The sequence below is a fragment of the Kogia breviceps genome, chromosome 5 (genome assembly GCF_026419965.1).
Source record: "Kogia breviceps isolate mKogBre1 chromosome 5, mKogBre1 haplotype 1, whole genome shotgun sequence".
Taxonomy (NCBI): domain Eukaryota; kingdom Metazoa; phylum Chordata; class Mammalia; order Artiodactyla; family Physeteridae; genus Kogia; species Kogia breviceps.
The window spans coordinates 85,471,461-85,498,172 of NC_081314.1; the positions used below are offsets into that span (position 1 = coordinate 85,471,461).

The 26,712-nt window shown below is 38.1% G+C and overlaps 1 protein-coding gene across 6 annotated transcripts in view; it reads left to right on the plus strand.

Annotated features, from left to right (window-relative positions):
* Positions 1-26,712, plus strand: part of IGSF11 (immunoglobulin superfamily member 11) — a 148,183-nt gene that overhangs the window by 86,314 nt on the left and 35,157 nt on the right. The gene's annotated exons all lie outside the window — the stretch shown is intronic.

A 26,712-nucleotide genomic window follows, 5' to 3' on the forward strand; every position in this document is an offset into this window, starting at 1 on the left:
AAGTGTCTGCGTGTATAACATAATATGTATATTTTTTATCTTCTCATCTATTTCTTGCCACTGCAGTACTGTGGTTGCTATGGAGAAAGTTATGATAAGGAGAAACATCAGAAGGTTAAAAGTTCTTCCTGCATCTGGGACAGAAATAACAATCTCCCCCCACCATCTCTTTGTGCCCTCCCACTCATGTGATGACACCCAGTACTGCACCACCTATTGCTGACGGAGGATGGCTTGATGCTTTCTTTTAAAAATTACACAGGGGAGCTAATTCTCCTCTTTTTCACTTTTCAGTTTTATCACGTTATCATTTTAGTATAGGCACAGAATGAAAGGAAAGAATAGGAACATTAGGGTGAATTGTCAACTCAGTACATTTTTGTTTTGTGTGGGTGGGCTTTTTTCTTCTATTTTATTTGTGTGTTTAAAATTTTAATTTATCCTTTATTTGCTGGTCTGAGGGAGGACAAGCTTAGAGAAAGGACCTGATGTAGAACAGTTGGGATTTGGTTAATCTGCTTAGAAATAACATTAATCAGTGTCTCAGATACTGTCAACAATACAGGGCCTTCTAGCCCCATTATCTTCCCCCATTCTCTTCCTGCTTATTCTTCCTGCGCCATCTTTGGTTTCATTTAGATTTGTCTTTTTATTTCCTACCGATTGTTTTCTAATGTTGTTTAAATATTTTTACTTCACATTTAATTTTTGAATTTCACTCCTGCTTTGTCATGGGGAAGTATTCAGTCTTTTAGCTTTTTACTAGGGGCTCTGGAGGATATGAATATGCAGTAACACATCTACCAAAAGAAGTTTTCTCTTAACTTAAACATATGCTTAAGCATAACTTTGTATAGCTCTTAGTAATTAAAAAATCACAGTTGTAGGTATATGTCAAAAATAAGTATATGATCATAATTTTCCTGAGAAGTTTCATGCCCCTGGGACAGTTGTGAGTCTGGGTGAATATATACTTGCTTTCTTTCTTACTGCTTAATAACTACTTTGGGTTATCTTCCTGAGATCAGATTCAATTATTATGCATTAAGGACTTCCTTTAAGCCAGGTACTTAAAGTACACTTCTTCAAAGTGATCTTGTGAGGTAGATATTTTTATCCCTTTTCTTAAAAATGCAAGAAAACTAAGGCTCAAAGGGTTTAAGTAACGTGTCTAAAGTTATGCAGCTATAAGCAGCCGTGCCTGGATTCTAAGTCCCACGCCCTTTTCACTGTTACTAGGAGGCCATATGAAGTACTGGTTAGGAAAGGCCAGGGAGTCAGAGTGGATGTTGGTTTGAATCCCAGTTCTATCTGGGAATGTGTTTTAGCATCTCTGGACCTCAGTGTCCTCATGTGTAAAATATGATTAATAATCCTATCACCTCCCAGTCTTGTTTGTTACTAAGCTTATATAAAGTGCTTAAAAGAGTACTTGGCATGTAAGTTCTTGATGAATATTATCAAATGCATATTGGACATTTACTGTATAATCGGGCATATTGGACCTGGGCATATAGTTTCTACTTAGAATCTGCTTAGAAGGTTTCTGACTATTTCAAGGAAGTACAGGGTACTGTGGAGGTATGTAAGAGCTCTGGAGGCCAGGGAAATTTTGAAATCTGAAGGATAGGTAGGAATTAGAAGGATCCTGTGTGTGTGTGTGTGTGTGTGTGTGTGTGTGTGTGTGTGTGTGTGTGTGTGTGTGTGTGTGTGTGTGTGTGGCGGGGGAGTGTATTTCAAACTATGGAAAGAGACCATACAAATCCAGGAGAGGCCAGGTGTATTCCTGGACAAGAGAAAAGTCCACTGTGGGAAAAAGTGCTGTAAGACTGGTTGGAAAAACAGGCAAAGGCCATATTCAGCAGGGTCTGAAGGTCATGGAGAGTACTTAGACACATTGTGTCAGTACTTAATTCTGATATAATATTACCTCTGTCTGCACTCTTAGATTTCTAAGAGTTTCTAATAGGATAGGTAACAAAATTTCCTACTTTTGCTTTTTTTAGGTGAGGTATAATTGACATAAGCATTATATTAGTTTAAGGCGTGCAACATAATGATTTGATACTTGTATACATAATTGCAAAATGATCACCACGGTATGTCCAGTTAACATCTGTTCCATATATATACAAAACTTTTTTTCTTCTAATCAGAACTTTTAAGATTTACTCTCCTAGCTAATTTCAAATATGCGATAAAGTTTATTAACTATAGTCATCAGGCTGTACATGACATCCTCATGACTTTATAAGTGAAAATTTGTACCTTTAGGCCTGCTATTTGGCCCACCCTCCTGCCTTAGGCAACTAACAATCTGTTTTCTATATCTTTGAGCTTGGTATTTTTATTTTAATTTTTTAGATTCCAAATATAAGTGAGATAATGTGGTATTTATCTTTTTGTGTCTGACTTACTCCACTTAGCATAATGTTTTCATGGTCCATCCATGTTGTTGCAAATGGTAAGATTTCATTCATTTTTATGACTGAATAATATTCCATTGTACATGTATACCACACTTTCATTATCCATTCATCCATCCATGGACCTTTAGGTTGTTTCCATGTCTTGGCTATTGTAAGTAATGCTGAAATGGACATTTAGCTACAGATGTCTTTTCAAATTAGTGTTTTCATCTTCTTTGAATGAATACTGAGAAGTGGAATTATTGGATCATGTGGTAGTTCTATTTTTAATTTTTGAGGGACCTCCATATTTTTCATAGTGGCTGCACCAATTTATATTCCCACACACAGTACAGTTTGTGAGAGAGAACAGTGGGTTCTCTTTTCTCCACATCCTTGCCAGCACTTGTTATTTCTAGTCTTTTCCATGATAGTAATTCTGACAGGTGTGAGGTCGTAACTCATAGTGGTTTTTGGTTTTTTTTAACATCTTTAGTGGAGTATAATTACTTTACATTGGTGTGTTAGTTTCTGCTTTACAATAAAGTGAATCAGTTATACATATACATATGTTCCCATATCTCTCCCCTCTTGCATGTCTCTCCCTCCCACCCTCCCTATCCCACCCCTCTAGGTGGTCACAAAGCACCTAGCTGATCTCCCTGTGCCATGCGGCTGCTTTCCACTAGCCATCCACCCTACGTTTGGTAGTGTATATATGTCCATGCCACTCTCTCACTTTGTCACAGCTTACCCTTCCCTCTCCCCATATCCTCAAATCCATGCTCTAGTAGGTCTGTGTTTTATTCCTGTCCTACCACTAATCTCTTCATGACATTTTTTGGTTTTTCATAGATTCCATATATATGTGTTAGCATACAGTATTTGTTTTTCACCTCCTGACTTACTTCACTCTGTATGATAGTCTCCAGGTCCATCCACCTCACTACAAATAACTCAGTTTCATTTCTTTTTATGACTGAGTAATATTCCATTGTATATATGTGCCACAAATTCTGTACCCATTCATCTGTTGATGGACACTTAGGTTGCTTCCATGTCCTGACTATTGTAAATAGAGCTGCAATGGACATTGTGGTACATGACTCTTTTTGAATTATGGTTTTCTCAGGGTATATTCCCAGTAGTGGGATTGCTGGGTCATATGGTAGTTCTATTTGTAGTTTTTAAAGGAACCCCCATACTGTTCTCCATAGTGGCTGTATCAATTTACATTCCCAGTAGCAGTGCAAGAGGGTTCCCTTTTCTCCACACCCTCTCCAGCATTTATTGTTTCTAGATTTTTTGATGATGGTCATTCTGACTGGTGTGAGATGATATTTCATTGTAGTTTTGATTTGCATTTCTCTAATGATTAATGATGTTGAACATTCTTTCATGTGTTTGTTGGCAATCTGTATATCTTCTTTGGAGAAATGTCTATTTAGTTCTTCTGCCCATTTTTGGATTGGGTTGTTTGTTTTTTTGTTATTGAGCTGCATGAGTTGCTTATAAATTTTGGAGATTAATCCTTTGTCAGTTGCTTCATTTGTAAATATTTTCTCCCATTCTGAGGGGTGTCTTTTGGTCTTGTTTATGGTATCCTTTGCTGTGCAAAAGCTTTTAAGTTTCATTAGATCTCATTTGTTTATTTTTGTTTTTATTTCCATTTCCCTAGGAGGTGGGTCAAAAAGGATCTTGCTGTGATGTATGTCATAGAGTGTTCTGCCTATGTTTTCCTCTCAGAGTTTGATAGTGTCTGGCCTTACATGTAGGTCTTTAACCCATTTTGAGTTTATTTTTGTGTATGGTGTTAGGGAGTGTTCTAATTTCATACTTTTACATATACCTGTCCAGTTTCCCCAGCACCACTTATTGAAGAGGCTGTCTTTTCTCCACTCTATATTCTTGCCTCCTTTATCAAAGATAAGGTGACCATATGTGTGTGGGTTTATCTCTGGGCTTTCTATCCTGTTCCATTGATCTATATTTCTGTTTTTGTGCCAGTACCATACTGTCTTGATTACTGTAGCTTTGTAGTATAGTCTGAAGTCAGGAAGTCTGATTCCTGTAGCTCCATTTTTCGTTCTCAAGATTGCTTTGGCTATTCGGGGTCTTTTGTGTTTCCATACAAATTGTGAAATTTTTTGTTCTAGTTCTGTAAAAAATGCCAGTGACAGTTTGATAGGGATTGCATTGAATCTCTAGATTGCTTTGGGTAGTAGAGTCATTTTCACAATGTTGATTCTTCCAATCTAAGAACATGGTATATCTCTCCATCTATTTGTAATCTTTAATTTCTTTCATCAGTGTCTTATAATTTTCTGCATAGAGGTCTTTTGTCTCCTTAGGAAGGTTTATTCCTAGATATTTTATTCTTTTTGTTGCAATGGTAAATGGGAGTGTTTTCTTAATTTCACTCTCAGATTTTTCATCATTAGTGTATAAGAATGCCAGAGATTTCTGTGCATTAATTTTGTATCCTGCTACTTTACCAATTCATTGATTATCTCTAGTAGTTTTCTGGTAGCACCCTTAGGATTCTCTATGTATAGTATCATGTCATCTGGAAACAGTGACAGCTTTACTTCTTCTTTTCCTATTTGGATTCCTTTTATTTCTTTTTCTTCTCTGATTGCTGTGGCTAGAACTTCCAAAACTATCTTGAATAATAGTGGTGAGAGTGGGCAACCTTGTCTTGTTCCTGATCTTAGTGGAAATGGTTTCAGTTTTTCACCATTGAGGATGATGTTGGCTGTGGGTTTGTCATATATGGCCTTTATTATGTTGAGGAAAGTTCCCTCTATGTCTAGTTTCTGCAGGGTTTTTATCATAAATGGGTATTGAATTTTGTCAAAAGCTTTCTCTGCATCTATTGAGATGATCATATGGTTTTTCTCCTTCAGTTTGTTGATATGGTATATCACGTTGATTGATTTGCGTATATTGAAGAATCCTTGCATTCCTGGAATAAACCCCACTTGATCATGGTGTATGATCCTTTTAATGTGCTGTTGGATTCTGTTTGCTAATATTTTGTTGAGGATTTTTGCATCTATGTTCATCAGTGATATTGGCCTGTAGTTTTCTTTCTTTGTGATGTCTTTGTCTGGTTTTGGTATGAGGGTGATGGTGGCCTCATAGAATGAGTTTGGGAGTGTTCCTCCCTCTGCTATCTTTTGAAAGAGTTTAAGAAGTATGGTGTTAGCTCTTCTCTAAATGTTTGATAGAATTCGCCTGTGAAGCCATCTGGTCCAGGGCTTTTGTTTGTTGGAAGACTTTTAATCACAGTTTCAATTTCAGTGCTTGTGATTGGTCTGTTCATATTTTCTATTTCCTCCTGGTTCAGCGTTGGCAGGTTGTGCATTTCTAAGAATTTGTTCATTTCTTCCAGTTTGTCCATTTTATTGGCATACAGTTGCTTGTAGTAATCTCTAATCATCTTTTGTATTTCTGCAGTGTCTGTTGTTACTTCTCCTTTTTTATTTCTAATTCTATTGATTTGAGTTTTCTCCCATTTTTTCGTGATGAGTTTGGCTAATGGTTCATCAATTTTGTTTATCTTCTCAAAGACCCAGCTTTTAATTTTATTGATCATTGCTGTCGTTTCCTTCATTTCTTTTTCATTTATTTCTGATCTGATCTTTATGATTTCTTTCCTTTTGCTAAATTTGTTTTTTTTTTTTTGTTATTCTTTCTCTAATTGCTTTAGGTGCAAAGTTAGGTTGTTTATTCGAGGTGTTTCTTGTTTCTTAAGGTAGGATTGTATGGCTATAAACTTCCCTCTTAGAACTGCTTTTGCTGCATCCCATAGGTTTTGGGTCATCATGTCTCCATTGTCATTTGTTTCTAAGTATTTTTTGATTTCCTCTTTTATTTCTTCAGTGATTACTTCATTATTAAGTAGTGTATTGTTTAGCCTCCATGTGTTTGTATATTTTACAGATCTTTTCCTGTAATTGATATCTAGTCTCATAGCATTGTGGTCGGATAAGATACTTGATACGATTTCAATATTCTTAAATTTACCAAGGCTAGATTTGTGACCCAAGATACGATCTTTCCTGGAGAATGTTCCATGAACACTTGAGAAAAATGTGTATTCTGTTGTTTTTGGATGGAATGTCCTATAAATATCAACTAAGTCCATCTTGTTTAATGTATCATTTAAAGCTTGTGTTTCCTTATTTATTTTCATTTTGGAATACTGTCCATTGGTGAAATTGGGGTGTTAAAGTCCCCCACTATGATTGTATTACTGTCGATTTCCCCTTTCATGGCTGTAAGTATTTGCCTTATGTATTGAGGTGCTCCTATGTTGGGTGCATAAATATTTACAATTGTTATATCTTCTTCATGGATCGATCTCTTGATCATTATGTAGTGTCCTTCTTTGTATCTTGTAATAGTCCTTACTTTAAAGTCTATTCTGTCTGATATGAGAATTGCTACTCTAGCTTTCTTCTGATTTCCATTTGCATGGAATATCTTTTTCCATTCCCTCACTTTCATTCTGTATGTGTCCATACGTCTGAAGTGGGTCTCTTGTAGATAGCATATATATAGGTCTTGTTTTTGTATCCATTCAGCCAGTCTGTGTCTTTTGGTGGGAGCATTTAATCCATTTACATTTAAGGTAATTATCGATATGTATGTTCCTATTACCATTTACTTAATTGTTTCGAGTTTGTTCTTGTAGTTCTTTTCCTTCTCTTGTGTTTCTTGCCTAGAGAAGTTCCTTTAGCATTTGTTGTAAAGCTGGTTTAGTGATGCTGAACTCTCTCAGCTTTTGCTTGTCTGTAAAGGTTTTAATTTCTCCATCAAATCTGAATGAGATCCTTGCTGGGTAGGGTAATCTTGGTTGTAGGTTTTTCTCCTTCATCACTTAAAATATGTCCTGCCACTCCCTTCTGGCTTGCGGAGTTTCTTCTGAAAGATCAGCTGGTAACCTTATGTGGTTGACATTGTATGTTATTTGTTGTTTTTCCCTTGCTGCTTTTAATATTTTTTCTTTGTATTTAACTTTTGATAGTTTGATTAGTATGTGTCTTGGCCATGTTTCTCCTTGGATTTATCCTCTATGGGACTCTCTGTGCTTCTTGGACTTGACTATTTCCTTTCCCATATTAGGGAAGTTTTCAACTATAATCTCTTGAAATATTTTCTCAGTCCCTTTCTTTTTGTCTTCTTCTTCTGGGACCCGTATAATTCAAATGTTGGTGCGTTTAAGGTTGTCCCAGAGGTCTCTGAGACTGTCCTCAGCTCTTTTCATTCATTTTTCTTTATTCTGCTCTGCAGTAGTTATTTCCACTATTTTATCTTCCAGGTCACTTATCCGTTCTTCTACCTCAGCTATTCTGCTATTGATCCCATCTAGAGTATTTTAAATTTCATTTATTGTGTTGCTCATCGTTGCTTGCTTCCTCTTTATTTCTTCTAGGTCCTTGTTAAATGTTCCTTGCATTTTGTCTACTCTATTTCCAAGATTTTGGATCATCTTTACTATCATTATTCTGAATTCTTTTTCAGGTAGACTGCCTATTTCCTCTTCATTTGTTAGGTCTGGTGGGTTTTTACCTTGCTCCATCTGCTGTGTATTTTTCTCTCTTTTCATTTTGCTTACTGTGTTTGGGGTCTCCTTTTTGCAGGATGCAGGTTCGTAGTTCCCGTTGTTTTTGGTGTCTGTCCCCAGTGGCTATGGTTGGTTCAGTGGGTTGAGTAGTAGTGACTGTGTTCTGGTGGATGAGGCTGGATCTTGTCTTTCTGGTGGGCAGGTCCATGGCTGGTGGTGTGTTTTGGGGTATCTTTAGCCTTATTATGATTTTAGGCAGCTTCTCTGCTAATCGATCGGGCTGTAGTCCTGCCTTCTAGTTGTTGGACATAGGGTGTCCAGCACTGTAGCTTGCTGGTCGTTGAGTGAAGCTGGGTCTTGGTGTTGAGATGGAGAGCTCTGGGAGATTTTCGCCGTTTGATATTACGTGGAGCCGGGAGGTCTCTTGTGGACCAGTGTCCTGAAGTTGGTTCTCCCACCTCAGAGACACAGCACTGATGCCTGGCTGGAGCACCAAGAATGTTTAATCCACACGGCTCAGAATAAAAGGTAGAAAAAATAGAAAGGGAAGAAAGGAAAAGGAAGGAAGGAAAGAAGAAAGGAAGGAAGGATGAAAGGAAAGAAGGAAGGAAGGGAGGAAGAAAGGGAGGAAGGAAGGGAGGAAGAAAGGGAGGAAGGAAGGAAGGAAGAAAGGAAGAAAGAAAGGAAGGATGAAAGGAAGGAAGGGAGGAAGAAAGGGAGGAAGGAAGGAAGAAAGAAAGAAAGAAGGTAAAATAAAGTAGATAAAATTAAGTTATTAAAATAAAAAATAATTATTAAGAAGAAAAATTTTAAAAAGTTAAAAAAAAAAATCAAAACGGGACCGTCAGAACCCTAGGACAAATGGTGAAAGCAAAGCTATACAGACAAAATCTCACACAGCAGCACACACATACACACTTACAAAAAGAGAAAAAGAGGAAAAATAATATATCTTGCTCCCAAAGTCGACCTCCTCAACTTGAGGTGATTTGCTGTGTGTTCAGGTATTCCACAGGTGCAGGGCACTTCAAGTTGATTGTGGAGCTTTAATCCACTGCTTCTGAGGCTGCTGGGAGAGACCTCCCCCTCTCCTCTTTGTTCGCACAGCTCCTGGTGTTCAGCTTTGGACTTGGCCCCGCCTCTGCGCGTAGGTTGCCTGAGGGCATCTGCTCTTCGCTCAGACAGGACAGAGTTAAAGGAGCAGCTGATTTGGGGGCTCTGGCTCACTCAGGCCTGGAGGAGGGAGGGGTACGGATGCGGGGAGAGCCTGCGGAGGCAGAGACGTTGTACCAGCCTGAGGCGCGCTGTGCGTTCTCCCGGGGAAGTTGTCCCTGGATCCTGGACCCTGGCAGTGGCGGGCTGCACGGGCTCCCGGGAGGGGCAGTGTGGAGAGTGACCTGTGCTCGCACACAGGCCTCTTGGTGGTGGCAGCAGCAACCTTAGCGTCCCACTTCCGTCTCTGTTGTCCGTGCCGACAGCCGCGGCTCGTGCCCGTTTCTGGAGCTCCTTTACGTGGCGCACTTACCCCTCTCCTCATGCACCAGGAAGCAAAGAGGGAAGAAAAGGTCTCTTGCCTCTTCGGCAGCTCCAGACTTCTCCGGGACTCCCTCCCGGCCAGCCGTGGTGCGCTAACCCCTTCAGGCTGTGTTCACGCAGCCAACCCCAGTCCTCTCCCGACTCCCGAGCCTCAGCTCTCAGCAGAGCAGACAAGCCTCTCGGGCTGGTGAGTGCTGGTCGGCACCAGTCCTCTGCGGGAATCTGTCTTTGTCCTCCGCACCCTGTTACTGCGCTCTCTTCCGTGGCTCTGAAGCTTCCCCCCTCTGCCACCCGCAGTCTCCGCCCGTGAAGGGTCTTCTAGCATGTTGGGAACCTTTCCTCCTTCACAGCTCCCTCCTAGAGGTGCAGGTCCCGTCCCTATTCTTTTTTCTCTGTTTCTTTTTTCTTTTGCCCTACCCAGGTACGTGGGGCGTTTTTTGCCTTTTGGAAGGTCTGAGGTCTTCTGCCAGCATTCAATGGGTGTTCTGTAGGAGCAGTTCCACGTGTAGATGTATTTCTGATGTGTCTGTGGGGAGGAGGGTAATCTCCGCGTCTTACTCTTCCGCCATCTTCTCCTGATCCCCTCATAGTCATTTTGATTTGCATTTCCCTCATGATTGATGAAAGATGAGGTTGAACATTTTTCATGTACCTGTTGGCCATCTGTATGTCTTCTTTGGAATGATCCTCTGCCCATTTTTTAATTGGATTGTTTATTTTTTAGCTGTTGAGTTGTATGAGTTCTTATTTCCTCCACATTTCAAATCTCTTATTTTTTCATATTGTACACACTGAAGAATGCTTTAAACTAGTTAAAAGTTAAACTGGTACTGACAAACATATCCCCCCAAATCAAGAAAATTAAAAAAAAATAGTGTTTAGTTTGGAAAGAGGCAGTGTTATTGGTGAACAAGAATAAAAATTTCAGTTGAGTCATTTTTAAAAAAGAATTTAATTGGTTTCAGAATATAACATCTTTCCTGATGGTTTCAGATGGCTTTATTTGTTCATAAATAACTCTACTTTTGATTTAGCCTCTTTTATCATATGAATGCTTCATTAAACAAATGGAGCTCGCTCATTATAGCCAAGTGGGGCTGTATTCAACCATTTGGTGACGTTGAGCGTACGTGGTTGTATTTAACAGTAAAAGCCATTTATCTGGCCTTTTGCCATCTGGAAACTCTAGTTAGTATTTCCCAATATAAATCTTCAATCTGCTAACCAGATTGATACTGGCATTTAGCTACAGTGTCACAATGTCAGAAAGGCCTACCCAAATATAAACTAAAGAACTCTGTAATTTCTTTAGAAAACACAACAAAACTAAGCCAGGAAAGAAAAGTACATTCTTCCACCCTAGTCATTGTCTGGGTTAAAAGCCTACATATTTAGAAGTTCTTTAGAAAACTAAAAAGTAAAAGCATTTTAATTTTTTTCTCCCTGGAAAAGGCCAGTGACTTGCACGTTCAGATTTGCCAAAAGGTTACCCCTGTAATAAAAGGTAACCATGAAATACTGAAAAAAATAGCTCATAAACTGTCAGTTTTCTCTCCCCATGCCCTGCCCTCTTTCTAAACAGTGATTGCTGAAATTTGAAAGCACAGTGATTTTTTTTTTAAAAAGTCTTTCATATAATCCTTGGGACATTCAGATTTATTTTTAGATTATACTTATTCCTAGGACCTGCAAAGGTTTGCAAGAAATGCTCTTCATCTACTTTCTTTAAGGCAAGTTAAATACAAATTTGAGACTCTCTTCTTATCAGCGTGGCAATAAATTTTATATCGATTTTTATTGGGGCTCCCTCCTCCACACTGCAAGGTCTCATGCAGAGCCAAAACACTGGGGGACTCCTCTGGTCCTCTGCAGAGTAACTATTAACATGCCCCACGTTTGAGCCCGCAGGGTCCATTGAAGTCTTGCTCTGCAGTGCTGTACTGTGTAGAACTCAGGGGATCTTGCAGTGACAGAGCCCCAGTGTGTAGGGGCAGCCATCCTTTTTGAGACACTGCTATTCCCTTGGCCTCTGAGGAAAGGAGAGCTTGGATCCCCTCTTCTCTGGGAAGTTGGCTAGCATCCATGCCCTTCCTAGTAGTCCCTTTTCTCCTTTCTTCAGCTCAGAGGTAGCTCCTCCTACCTCTTCCCCAGGACAGTTTCCTCAGTGAGCCCAGGCTTTCCCTAGAGATAGCCTGTTTGTCTTTGGTAGTTTCAGCTTTCCACCTTGCAAAAGCCTCTGAGGTGAGGAAATACAGAGTGCTGGACAAAGAAAGGCTTGGAAGAGGTGGGGGAGAGGAAAAAGAAAGAGGAAGAACTTTTAATGTTTTCATTTACTGCTTGTTGTCATCAACATTTGTCCTATTCATGTCTGGCCATCACATGTTGGACAGCATTTCTACAGTTGGAGAAATTTCCACATTATGAATCCATCTCCTTAGAGTCAGAAGTGAGAACTCAAATTTCCGGCGTCTTTGGCTGCTTGGACTTCGCTCTCCAGTTGGAGGCACTTAGGTGAGACCACGACTTGGAAGAGAACCGTGTGAGAAACGGGCTCTGTGCTGAGCTTAGGCAGCAGGAGAGCATGGCTCTGGGGGATGATAGTGTTCCAGGGTTGAGTGCCTGGTAGAGACCTGGCATCAGTACTAGTTGCAGTAAGGTTTTGGCATTTAGGGTTTGGTGACAGGGACAGATGCAGCAGTTTTCTCATCAAGCCAGTTCTACAGCATAGTTTTGGATGTTTTCCTAGAAGTTTAGCCTTGAGCTTGCTTGTTTTTCTAGTCATCTCAGTGATTCTGTGAACTTAAAATCACATTTATTGAGGTATAATTTACGTACAATAAAATACTGTTTTGGGTTTATTGTTTGTTGGGTTTTGACAGATGTTTACAGTCTCCTAGTAATCACCACAATCATGATACTGAATATTTCTATCACCCCAAAGAGGTTATGCCCCCATGTACTCTCCTCTGTGCCCCCTTTCCTCTCTGCCCTAACTCCAGCCCATTTTCTGCCCCTGTGGTTTTCCGTAATACCGAATTTTTTAAAACTGCGAATACATATTGTATATAGTTTTTGTTTCTGTGTTCTTTCACTTAGCATTATGCCTTTGATATTTATCCATGTTGCATGTATCAGTAGTTTGTTCCTTTCTGTTAATGAGTAATTTTCCAGTGTATGCCATAATTATGTTTATCCATTCACAAGTTGCTGGATGTTTGAGTTTTTTCCAGTTTTTTTTTGCTATTGTGAATAAAGATGCTATATGAACCTATAAAAAAACCTATGCATATAGGTTTTTTGTATCTGTATGTATGTTTTTACATCTCTTGGATAAATACCTAGGATTGGAATTGCTGGATAGTATGGTTAAGTGTATATTTAACTTTGTTAGAAACTGTGAAAATATTCCCAAATGACTGTACCACTTTGTAGTCCCTCGAGAAATGTATGAGGTTTCGAGTTGCTCTGCATTTTGGGCAAAACTTGGTATTGTCAATCATTTTAATTTAACTCATTCTAGTTGATGTGTAGTAGTATCTCAATGTGTGTTGTTGTTGTTTTTTGTTGTTTTTCATTTTTAAAGTCTTTATTGAATTTGTTACAATTTTGCTTCTGTTTTATGTTTCGGTTTTTTGGCCGTGAGGCATGTGGGATCTTAACTCCCTGACCAGAAATCAAACCCACACCCCCTGCATCGGAAGGCGAAGTCTCAACCACTGGACCTCCAGGGAAGTCCCCTCAATGTGATTTTAATTTCCATGTTGACTAATGAAATTGAATAATAAGACTTTTCATATTCTTATTACTCATTTGTATGTTGTCAATGGTGCGCTTAAAAAATTGGGTTGTTTGTCTTACTGAATTGTAAGAGTTGTTTATACATTGTAAATACAAATCCTTGATGTGTTTTGAAAATATTTTCTTCCAAACTCTGGCTGGTTTTTGATTTTCTTAATAGTGTCTTTTGAAGACAAGAAATTGTTAATTTTGAAAGACTAGTTTATCAATTTTTTAAATAGTTAATGCATTTTGTATCCTAAGAAGCCTTTTCCTAACTCAGAGTCATGGAGACTTTCACCTATGTTTCCTTACAGAAATTTCATAGTTTTCACTCCTACATTTAGGTTTTTGATCCATTTCAGGTTAACTTTTATATAAGGTGTAAGGTAAGGGTAAAGTTAATATTTTTGCATATGGAGGTCCAGTTCTTCCAGCACTGTTTTTTGAAGAGTATCCTTTTCCCACTGAACAGCCTTGAAATCTTTGTTGGAAATCACCATATTTGTGTGGATCTGTTTCCGTACTCTCTGTACATCTGTCCTAATGCCGATCCTACACTATCTTGATTACTGTAGCTTACAGTAAGTTTTAAAAATCAGGTATCGCAAGTCCTCAAACTTATTTTCTTTTCAAAATTTGGCTATTTTAATCTTCACTTTTACACATATATTTTAGAAGCAATTTGTTTATTTCTATAAAACAGTTCACTGGAATTTTGATTAGGATTGTATTAAATCAATAGATGAATTTGGGGAGACTTAACATCTTAAAAGTATTGTCTTTTGATCAATGGCCATGGTTTATCTCTTTATTTATTTAGGTCCTTAAATTTTTCTCAGGAGAGTTTTATAATTTTCATTGTATAGGTCTTGCAGATATTTTGTTAAAGTTATCCCCAAGTGTTTCATCTTTTTGGTGCTATTGTAAAAGTGGTATTATTGGGCTTCCCTGGTGGCGCAGTGGTTAAGAATCTGCCCGCCAGTGCAGGAGACATGGGTTCAAACCCTGGTCTGGGAAGATCCCACATGCCACGGAGCAACTAAGCCCGTGCGCCAAAACTACTGAGCCTGCGCTCTAGAGCCTTCAAGCCACAGCTACTGAGGCCCTTGCGTCTAGAGTCCATGCTCCACAACAAGAGAGGCCACCACAATGAGAAGCCCACACAGCCATAAATAAATAAATTTAAAATTTAAAAAAAAGTGGTATTATTTTTAAATTTTAATTTCCAAATATTCACTGCTATTATATAGAAATATAGTTGATATTCATATATTGACCTTGACTTCTGCAGCCTTGGTAAACTAATTTATTAATTAGAATTTTTTGCTTTTTAGTAGATTCATTAGGATATTTAATATAGACGATTGTGTTATCTGCAAATAATCTGTACAGTTTTACTTTTCCCTTTCCAATCTATATGCCTTTTGCTTCTTATCTTTGACTTATTGCAATGGCTAGGAACTCCATGTTGAATGGATGTGGTGAGAGCAGACATCCTTTCCTTGTTTCTGATCATAGGAGGAAAGCAACTTTAGCCATTAAGTGAAAGTTGTCTTTTATCATTAAATATAATGTTAGCTCTCTATTTTTTTTGTAGATGCTTGTTATCCATTTGTGGAAGTTTCCTACTCTTCCTTGTTTGAAGAGAGTTTTTATGATAAACAGATACTGATTTTTGTCACTTTTTTGGTTCCCATTGAAAAGGGTGTGTGTGTGTGTGTGTGTGTGTGTGTGTGTGTGTGTGTGTGTATTTTTTAGTATATTGGCTTGGTAAATTATATTGATTTCAAATACTGAGTGAACCTTGTATTTAAAAGGGCAAACGTCACTTTTGTCATTATTAATTATTTTTCTATATATTGTTGGATTCAATTTGCTAATATTTTTTTTTTTCGGTATGCGGGCCTCTCACTGCTGTGGCCTCTCCCGTTGCAGAGCACAGGCTCTGGACGCGCAGGCCCAGCGGCCATGGCTCACGGGCCCAGCTGCTCCGCGGCATGTGGGATCCTCCCGGACCAGGGCACGAACCCGTGTCTCCTGCATCGGCAGGCGGACTCTCAACCACTGTGCCACCAGGGAAGCCCTCAATTTGCTAATATTTTGTTAAGGGCTATTATGCCTATATTTAGAAGGGATATTAGTCTGTAATTTTCTTTGCTTGTATTGTCTGTGTTAGATTTTGGTATCAGGGTAACGTAAGCCTCATAAAATGAGTTGGGGAATGTTCCCTTTTTTTTCTGGAAGAATTTATATATGGAATTGGCATTATGTTTTCATTAACTGTTTGGCAGAGTTCACAGTTGAAGCCATTTGGACCTGGTGTTATCTCGGTGGGAGAATTCTTAAATGCAAATTCATTTTTAAAAAAATGAACATAGGGCTAGTCAGGTTATATCTTTTACAGAGAGCTTTGGTAGTTTGTGCCTTTCAAGGGATTTGTTCATTTCATCTGTTTCCAAGATATTAGCATAAAGTTATTTATAATATCCCTTTATTATTCTTTTAATGTCTCTGGGATCTGTAGTTATGTCCTTTCCTTCATAACGGTAATTTATGTCTTTTCCTTTATTTTCTTGATAAGTCTGGTTAGAGATTTATCAATTATTGACTTCTCAGAGAACCAGCTTTTGATTTCAGTGATTTACTCGATTAATAATTTTCCTGTCTTCATTTTCATTGAATTCTACTGTTATTTTTATACTTTTCTCTTTTGACTTACTTGTGATGTAATTTTCTTTTCCTAGTTTCTTAAGGTGGGCGTTTAAGTTTTTGATTATAAACCTTCTTCTTTCATACTGTGAGCATTTAGATGCTATTAATTTTCCTCAAAGTAGTGCTTGGTTGCTTGCCGTAAATTTTGATTTGTTGTATTTTCATTTATATGCAATTCAAAAAATTTTCTGATTTTCCTTGTAATTTGGCCTTTGACCTGTGAATTATTTAGGTTAATTTTTATAAATATTTGATGATTTTCTGTATTTCTTTCTGTTGAGTTCTAATTTAATTCACAGTCCCTGTGTGATTTAAATTACTTTAAATTGGTTAAAGTTTATTTTGTAGCTCAGAATATGGTCTATCTTGGTGAATGTTCCATGTGCATTTGAAAATAATGTGTATTCCATGATGTTGGGGAGAGTGTCCTAAAAAAATCTCAGTTACGTTAAGTCCATTTGTAGTGTTGTTTAGATCTTCTGTATTTTCACTGATTTTTTCTTATTTATTGATTTTTACATATTTGTTTTATGTAATTGTCAATGACAGAAAAGTGTTGCACTCTCTATGATTGAGCTTTTTTTCTTTTTATCCTTTCAGCTCTATCAGTTTTTGCTTCATGTACTCTGAAGCTCTGTTGTTAGATGCATACACATGACTATTATGTTCTTGATGAATTGACCCCTTTATCATTATTTAATGTCCCTCTTTATTCCTATTTTGGTGATCTAGTTCTCTCTTCACATGCTGCTTCTTTCAGACTCTTCAACAGGAAGGAAGGTCCTATTGGGATTACCAGGCACCGTTGTGTTTGGTACATCTTTTGACAGGGATCTTATGACAGCTGTCTCATAAACAAGTGTCTGGTCTATATGTGACTGATTTGATCAGGTGCTGATTTCTGGTATACAATCACTTGTAGCCAGGATGTGAATGAGATCCTGTGTTAAAACCATGGTGGCCTATGTAAGGAATTGCTTCATTCTGCTTTCCCTGAGGGGAATTTTGGCTGTGGTAGCCATCATATTATCATGTTCATCCTAACACTGCAAATCTTGCATCTGATTTTATGGCTTGCTTCTTTAGACAGCTAATTATAATCACATTACTCATTTTTACTAAAGGATTTGCAAACACAGATGTTCATAGGAGTCAGGCAGGGATCCTGACTGAGAAAAGTGGGCTATATTGTAGGTAATTGGGAGTGGAGGGGATTGTGGCAATGTGGAGAGCTCAAAATTTGTGTGAAGGGGCAGCACTAATTAATTGCCATGAGAAATTCAGGTCCACTATTACTCTTACAGTTTTTTAAGATAAGTTGGTAATCTAGAGTTTTGTATTATTTAATTTTAAGTAATTCAAAGTACTTAAAAACTCTGAGTGGGTCATATAATATAGGCCAAACAAAATATGTATGTAAATCATCTGTAACCTGTAAGCCAGACTGTAGTCAGCCCTGTAAGGGAATTCCTAAATGGAATAGAACAACTATGTCCTAAGTCAGATGTAAAATTGGGGGAGGGTGATAATAATGGGAGGCTTGCTGTAGAAGATTCTGATCAAGGTTACATGGAGTGTTAGGAATTATTGCTGAGTAGAAGTCTCCCATATAATAGATATGCCATGGCACGAAGGGGCTGAGTAGGCAGTTGTATATACTTTTGATCACTTGAAAAGTGACAAAAGGGCATGCTAATATAGAGTGTGAGCATTGGTTCAGTACAAGGTCTCGGCCTCCCTCTGGACCTCTGTCTCATCTCTGGGCCTGCTCTTTGGAACTATACCTGAGGAAATCATTCCTATACCTGGGTCCCCTGGCATGCTGTTTGCCCTTGGCATGCTTCCGGAGGAATGTTTGTGGCTGAAGAGGAGGAGCCAGTGAGAAGGCACTGCGGTGGCGTTTAAGGGGGCACCATAATACCATGGAAATACAATACTGTGATACCGTGGCACATGTATGGGGCTACAGTGCTCCAGTCGGAAGATGAGGATCTGTAATTTTATGGTAACCTGCCTTTGTATACCAACAATAAAGTATGCATATTGTTTACAGAGACTTGGCAGTGGTTCTGTAAATTGATTAATGTTGATGACCAGTGCATAATAAAGCCGTCTACACTGATCAAATTAACCAGATATTTACTCTTCATTTACTTTAGTGCTGTGTTGATGGCCAAAGCCTAATTTAATGTCAGTTAACACAAACATTGTTTTTTAGTTAAAATTATATAATAATAATTGTAAAGATAATTTCATCTGATTAAAATTTGCTTAAAATATGAAGAGAAAGTGATTTCCTTAAAAATCACTACAGTAAAATAAATAACTAGTGGGAAGCAGCTGCATAACACAGGGAGATCAGCTCCGTGCTTTTTGAATACCTAGAGGGGTGGGATAGGGAGGGTGGGAGGGAGACACAAGAGGGAGGAGATATGGGGATGTATGTATATGTATAGCTGATTCACTTTGTTATAAAGCAGAAACTAACACACCATTGTAAAGCAATTATATTCCAATAAAGATGTTAAAATAAATAAATAAAATAGTTAAAACCTAAAAAAAATAAAAATCACTGCAATGTTAGAGACTTGTGTTATTCCATAATTTTTCAGGAAATGAGTATAGCATAGAATTTTTGTTTTTTTGAAATTTATTTCACTCTGATGGAACTGCAAAGCTTAATTTGAACAGGTTAGATGGATTTTATAATTTTTATATGCATGAAACAGCACTTATGAAATCATATGGGAATCATATAAGCCAATAGGCATTATGTGACTGCTGATACTAACATTTGGGGCAAAAGGACAGCATAGGTCCTCCAAAATGCCATAAGATCCTGTTGATGCTTTGCTGACCATATTCCTGGAGGGAAGTGGTCTGGCAGTTGGGCTGATCCTGAAACATGAACACATGCTCCATAGACATCAGCAAACACTCTATTTTGACATCTCAGTTAGATTCTTGTGCCAGTTCTGCTTCTGAACTTCAGGTGTTCTGGCTCTGAGGGGTTTGTAGGGGAGGCCTTGTGTCCTTTGAGTCTAGCCAATCACTGTAAATTGTCCTTTGTCTCTTCTCTTGGCTCTGCAGTGTGGATGATCCCTCTTCAGACTTCTAAGGATTGTTTGCTGCCAGCTTTTCTTCCTCTAACATGTACCTCTTGGTCTGAGAAAATGTGAATTTCTTCTTGCTTTAAATCTTGGGAAATAGAGGTCTAAAGAAAGAGTATACACAACTGTTATTTATGGTTTCAACTCCTGGGAGGAAATAGGGCCATGTGCTTTATGTCTTTTTTGTTTAATTGCTAGGAGTCATTCAGAATTCAAGAGCTGACTTAATTTTTCTTGGGTGAACGTACTAAGAAAAGATTCAAGTCTGCAAAATGCTGCCAATTCAACTCTTAAATTATGCATTTTACATGTAAATATTACAAATTGTAAGATATTTTAAATGAATTTTTAATTCAGTATTTAGCATTAAAGTTTAAATTCCTGCCCAGAATTTCAAACATGGAAATACATTCTAACAGGAAATAGAGTATTTAGGGTTTTTTTTCCTAATAAAATAGAAAAAAAAGAAGCATTTAAAATGTGAAACACACCCATTTCCTTCCTTCTTACTCTTTCTAAGAAATTCTCAATTATATTCAGTTGAATCGGTATGTTAAATAGGAATCCTGAGACACAATCACAAAGCAACTTTTTGTCTTCCACATCTTTTAAAATTTATTCAAGATCCAGTTTTTCTTTTTCTAGATGAAAATTTAAGCAGGTTACACAACTTTTCTGATCATTCTTAGGTTAAAAATAAAGCAAAGCAAGAAAATCTCAATTTATACACAGAAATATATGTGTAGTTCTCAGAGTGCCAGTGACACACCCTCTAGTCCAGAGGTCTGCCTCCAGCTTCTTTCTCCTGGAAGTCTCATTAGACAGCCCTCTGGGACAGAATCTAAGGGAACCCACATGTGATCCACTCAGATGCCCTTTGCCCTGACATATTCAGGGAAAGTAGACCCTTTTGCTGGGTGGGAATGGAATGGAACTTATAGCACACCACAGCTCTCCACAAAATCTGTTTGCAGACATTCATGCCTGACCCACTTATTCTCTGTGTAGTCCTAAAAGTTATATAGCCAGTTTTCAGCTGTCTTTTTACAAATCCTTCAGGGTAGTTGATCTTAAAACTCGCTTTGAATGGGCATCATCAGAAAATCTACAAACAACAAATGCTGCAGAGGGTGTGGAGAAAAGGGAACCCTCCTGCACTGTTGGTGGGAATGTAAACTGATACAGCCACTATGGGGAATAGTATGGAGGTTCCTTAAAAAAACTAAAAATAGAACTACCATATGACCCAGCAATCCCACTACTGGGCATATACCCTGAGAAAACCATAATTCAAAAAGAGTCATGTACCAAAATGTTCATTGCAGCTCTATTTACAATAGCCAGGACATGGAAGCAACCGAAGTGTCCATCGACAGATGAATGGATAAAGAAGACATGGCACACATATACAATGGAATATTACTCAGCCATAAAAAGGAATGAAACTGAGTTATTTGTAGTGAGGTGGATGGACCTAGAGACTGTCATACAGAGTGAAGTAAGTCAGGAAGAGAAAAACAGATACCATATGCTAACACATATATATGGAATCTAAGAAAAAAAAAGGTCATGAAGAACCTAGGGGCAGGACGGGAATAAAGATGCAGACCTACTAGAGAGTGGACTTGAGGACACAGGGAGAGGGAAGGGTAAGCTGTGACAAAGTGAGAGAGTGGCATGGACATATATACACTACCAAACATAAAATAGATAGCTAGTGGGAAGCAGCCGCATAGCCCAGGGAGATCAACTTCGTGCTTTGTGATCACCTAGGCGGGGGGATAGGGAGGGTGGGAGGGAGGGAGATGCAGGAGGGTAGAGGTATGGGGACATATGTATAACTGATTCACTTTGTTATAAAGCAGAAACTAACACACCATTGTAAAGCAATTATACTCCAATAAAGATGTTAAAAAAACCCAAACTTGCTTTGAATGGGCATCATCAGAAAATCTACAGACAACAAATGCTGGAGAGGGTGTGGAGAAAAGGGAACCCTCTTGCACTGTTGTTGGGAATGTAAATTGATACAGCCACTATGGAGAACAGTATGGAGGTTCCTTAAAAAACTAAAGATAGAATTGCCATATGACCCAGCAATCCCACTACTGGGCATATACCCAGAGAAAACCATAATTCAAAAAGACACACGCACGCCAATGTTCATTGCAACACTGTTTACAGTAGCCAGGTCATGGAAGCAACCTAAATGCCCATCGGCAGATGAATGGATAAAGAAGATGTGGTACATATATACAATGGAATATTACTCAGCCATAAAAAGGAATGAAATTGGGTCATTTGTAGAGACATGGATGGATCTAGAGACTGTCATACAGAGTGAAGTAAGTCAGAAATAGAAAAATATCACATATTGACACATATATGTGGAATCTAGAAAAATGATACAGATGAACTGGTTTGCAAGGCAGAAATAGAGACATAGATGTAGAGAACAAACGTATGGACACCAAGGGAAGAAAGCCGGGGATGGTGGTGGTGGTGGTGGGATGAATTGGGAGATTGGGATTGACACATATACACAAATATGTATAAAATAGATAACTAATAAAAAATAGCTTTTAAAAAAACTCACTTTGATATTTCATATCTTATATCTGACATTTTAAGGTGTTGGATGACTTTCAAAATTATCTTTCATAGAGAATTCTGATAGCTAAAGAAAAAAGTAGACTTTTTATGTTAAGTTCTGTATACATGAGACTGAGAGTAGAGCAGATATATTTACAAATAAATTGAGTTATTGCTCAGTGTTGGTTCTGTTGGTAAAGAAATATCTCTTCGCCTTCATCATACTGCAAGTAATCGTATCATTTGTTTTCAGAGTTATGGTCTGTGGAAGAGTTTGGAATAGTAGAAAATATACTCTATCAGAAGTCAGAAGAAATAGGTCCTAATCTTAAGACCTTTGGCAAGGCTATCTCTTTGAACCCTAGTATCTTTGTGTGCAAATTGAATTAGATCAATTAAACAATATATATTTATTGAGTTCTTATTGTGTGCTTACAGTAATGGAGTTACTCTGGAGTTAATGTACCTTACAGTATTCCAAGGATGTTATCTTAAGTAATCACACTGATGAAAGTATTATTACAAGTTTGAGTAGTGTTCAGAATAACAGGAACACTGCTTTATGAGACCCTGACCTAGGCTGAAGGGTCAGGAAATGCTCATCTGTGAGAAGGTAGCACTTGAGCTAATATGAAGAATGAGTAGGAGGTAACATATTAAGTAAAAGATCGGGTGTGGAACAGAGAAGATCAGAGGAAAGACAGAGGACAGAGCAAAGGCTATGATGGAAGTAGTCAAGAGAAATTTTACTGGTAAAATGGATCAGATTTGATCGTGGACTGGGTTTGGGAGATGATGAGAGAGTAGAAGGAATCAAAGATTTCTAAATTTATGACTTGTCCAACTTGATGGCTAGTTGAGCCATTTGCTAGCACAGGGAACTCTAAAAAGGAGCCAGATATACAGGGGACGCAGGCATGGTGGGGAAGATCAAGAGTCTGATCTTGGACAAGTTGACTTGAGGTATCTTTGAGATTTCTGTGTGGAGATGTCTAGGATGCAGTTGTATGTAAGAGGAGAGGTTTGGGTTAGTTAAATTTGGAAGCCATTGGCTTGTATATGAGAAATGAACCCATGATAGTGAATGAGAGTCTGCAGGGAGAGAGTTTAGAATAAGAAAAGGCAGCCAATTGAGAAATGCCAACATTTAATAGCTGGGTAGAGAAGGGAGAAACAGCAGAAGAGACTGAGAAGTATCCAGAGATATGGAAGGAAAACCAGAAGTAAATTACATCACTGAAGCTAAGGGAAAGCTGTGTTTCAAGAAGGAGAGGGGAATGGTCATCACAGCTAGATGCTACTGAGAGTCCAAGAATGAATTCAAGACTCATGGAGCCATCAGGAGGTCTCTGGGAAACCTAGGGAGAACTATGTTAAGAAGTAATGGTGGCAGGAGTGGATTGAAGACTAAATGTAGAAGAGTCTGGAGAGAGGGCAGTCCCTGGAGGGAACTGTGGGGTGGAGGGAGGGAGGAATTTTGTTCTAAGTGGAAATACTTGAGTATGTTTAAATGCTGTCAGGAAGTCTCCAGTGCAGAGCAAGAGACTGAGGCTACAAGAGAGGGGACAGTCTATGATAAGGTTACTAAGGAGGCCAAGAGGATGAAATATAAATTATGCTCACCTGAGAGGCTGGCCTTAGATGAACTTCTCTAATCTAAGAGGAGAGAGGAAGAAGAGGGTAAGGCAGATCAAAGCTGACTTGGAAGCAGCAAGTTGAGGGAGTTTTTATCTGATGGCTTTATGTAAAAGTTCATACTAATTTAAAATTTGGTGATTGTATAATATAGTAGTGATGATAAAAACAAACACTTATGGACTGATTTCTGTGTGTTATGTGTGATCTTCAAGTATATGTTCTCTGTAGATAAACTGTCTGGATTTGAATCCAGAGCTTACCATTTCCTTGAGCTATGTGACCTATAGCTGGTTTTTATTCTCTCTGGGCCTAAATTTCTTATGGATAAGAAATTATATATGAGGTATAAGATACTTTATAGTATTAAATGAGTTTGTGTGTGTATACATGTATGTACATGTATATATTTACATATAGTGCTTCATGTGGACTCGCTATGTGGTCAGTGTGCCCTAAATGTCAGCTAGCGATAGTGGTGTGGTAATGGTCACTGTCAGCCGTCAGCATCTGGTATTGCCCTCATCATACCGTTCTAACGATGTGATGATGGTATTAGCCCTATTTTACAGGTGAGGCAATGGAATCAGAGAATAAGTGACTTATTTGAGGCCACACAGTTAAATAGATGAAAGAGCCAGATTTCAAACTAGACCTATCCAGCTTCAAACCCATACTTTTACAAGTTCTGAAAGCAGCTAATCTAGAGTATTTACTCTGTACCTATTGCAATGCTTGAGATTTCAGGGTTACCCTTATGTAAAAATGTGAGATAAATAAAGTCAGTCTTTCACAGCTTCTGCCACCCTGGAGGCCTGCCCTGCCAGCAGACCTGCTCTGTTTCCCTCAGCTCCCACCCCGATCCTGTGAATCTACTCTTCCTTTACTGGAATCCTATCGTATTTTGGTAGTTTTCCCATCTACATCTTTATCTTTCATTCTTAGTCTATATTGCCCTTTTTTTCTTTTTAAAATTTGTATCAAAGATTGTGCGAGTTCAGCTTAAAATTAGTAAATTAAGGGTGATGGGTATATATTATCCTGTATAGTTAGTTTAAGGGGCGGCATATTCCCTACACTTCTTCCTTGGAGTATTATCTGAAGAATGAAGTGATGGAGATTTTGTGCCAGTTTGGTTTCCACACTTACTTTTTAAAATCTCCATTGCATTTATCATAATGATCATAACAAATATCCTCCGTTAACCCACTTCTACCCATGAGGTGACTTGTTCCTGCCATTGCCTGTTCCATGTTCAAGTAACCTCCACTTTCTGCCTCTTAGCACCTGAGGTTCATTCAACTTTCCTTTTTAAAACTTAGAGACTTTCCCTAATGTTATTTAACTTAGCTACTTTTCCTGATGTTATCAAGTACTTTATATTCTACCACAGATGGCTCATTTTATGAAACATTTTATCCTGTAAATTTAACTCCTAAGAGCGTCATTGGACTATATGTGAAGAACGCAAAGTTTTATGGAAGGAAGGTGTTATGTATGTTTATTTTTTAAACAAATTGTAATCATAACAGTATGTTATTGTGTTACTTTTTTGGGCAAACTGAGGTACTGTCACTTCAAAAGAAAACAGTTTGAGATACTGCCATGGACTTAATGTATTTTTCATAGTTAGAATAGCTTCTTTATTGGATCCCCCTGACCTGTTTTAATCTCCTGTTATTCCCATATTGTACTGTAGTCCCAGGGGGCAGGCATTCTTTTCAGAAAAGATAACAGTTGATTTTGACTTGTCAGGAGTTAGCTCTGGTAAGTTACTGTTTTCTTTTTTTTGAATTTTAATAGCAATATTGAAGTATAATTTACATTCCAAAGAACTCACCCATTTAAAGTATAAAATTCAGGCCTCCCTGGTGGCGCAGCGGTTAAGAATCCGCCTGTCAATGCAGGGGACACGGGTTCAAGCCCTGGTCTGGGAAGATCCCACATGCCGCAGATCAATTAAGCCCATGCACCACAACTACTGAGCCTGTGCTCTAGAGCCCACGAGCTACAACTACTGAAGCCTGCATGCCACAGCTACTGAAGCCCACGTGCCTAGAGCCCGTGCTCCGCAACATGAGAAGCCACTGCAATGAGAAGTCTGCACACCGCAACGAAGAGTAGCCCCCGCTCACCGCAACTAGAGAAAAGCCCGCGCGCAGCAACGGACACCCAACGCAGCCAAAAATAAATAAATAAATTTATTTTTTAAAAAAAGTATAAAATTCAATTACTTTTAGTAAATTTATACAACCATCAAAACAATACAGTTTTAGAAGTTTTCCATTGCCCTAGAAAGTTCCATTGAACCTATATGCATCAATTCCTTTTCCCTTCCCTCTTGCCCCATGCAGCCACTGATTTGCTTCCTGTCTCTATAGATTTGCCTTTTCTGGACGTTTCATATAAATGGAATAATACAGTATGTAGGCTTTTGAATCTGCCTTCTTTCACTTAGCAAAATGTTTTTGAGAGGCTCATCTATGTTGTAATATGTATCAGTAGCTTGTTGCTTTTTATTTCTGAATGGTATTTCATTGCATGGATATACCACATTTTGTTTATCCATTCATCAGCTGATGGATATTTGTATTATTTCCATTTGGAGGTATGATATCAATAATGCTGTTATAAGCATTCATGGTCTTTGTGTGGACATATATTTTCATTTTACTTGGGTAGATTCATAGGAATGGAATTTCTGGGTTATATGGTAAGTTTGTTCCATGTTTGTGTTAAACTTTTTAAGAAACTGAAACTATTTTCCAAAGTGACTGTACAATTTTACGTTTCCACCAGCAGTGAATGAGGACGATTCCAGTTTCTCTACATCCTTGTTCAGCATGTGGTTTTGTCTTGATTATAACCATTCCACTGGATGTGTGATGATACCTTATTGTGGTTTTAATATGCAGTTTCATAGTGAATAATAATGTTGAACAGCTTTCCATGTGCTTGTTATTAACCTTTCTTGAAATACATACTCACATGTTTTGCCCATTTAATATTAGGTTGTTTGTCTTTTTATTATTGAGTTGTAATCGTTCTTTGTATATTCTGTATACGAGTCCTTTATCAGATATGTAAGTTACAAATATTTTTTCCCAGTCTGTACCTCGGCTTTTACTTTTTTTAATTAAGTCTTTTGAATCACAGAAGTTTTAAAAAATTTTAATCAAGTCCAGTTTATTGTTTTCTTTTACAGTTTATGGTCCTGGTGACGTAACTAAGACCACTTTGACTAATCCAAGGCCGCAAAGGTTTTCTTCTATATTTATTTCTAGAAGTTTAATAGTTTTAGCTCTTACATTTAGCTCTGTGATACATTTTGAGTCAATTTTTGTATATGCTGTGAGGTAAGGGTCTG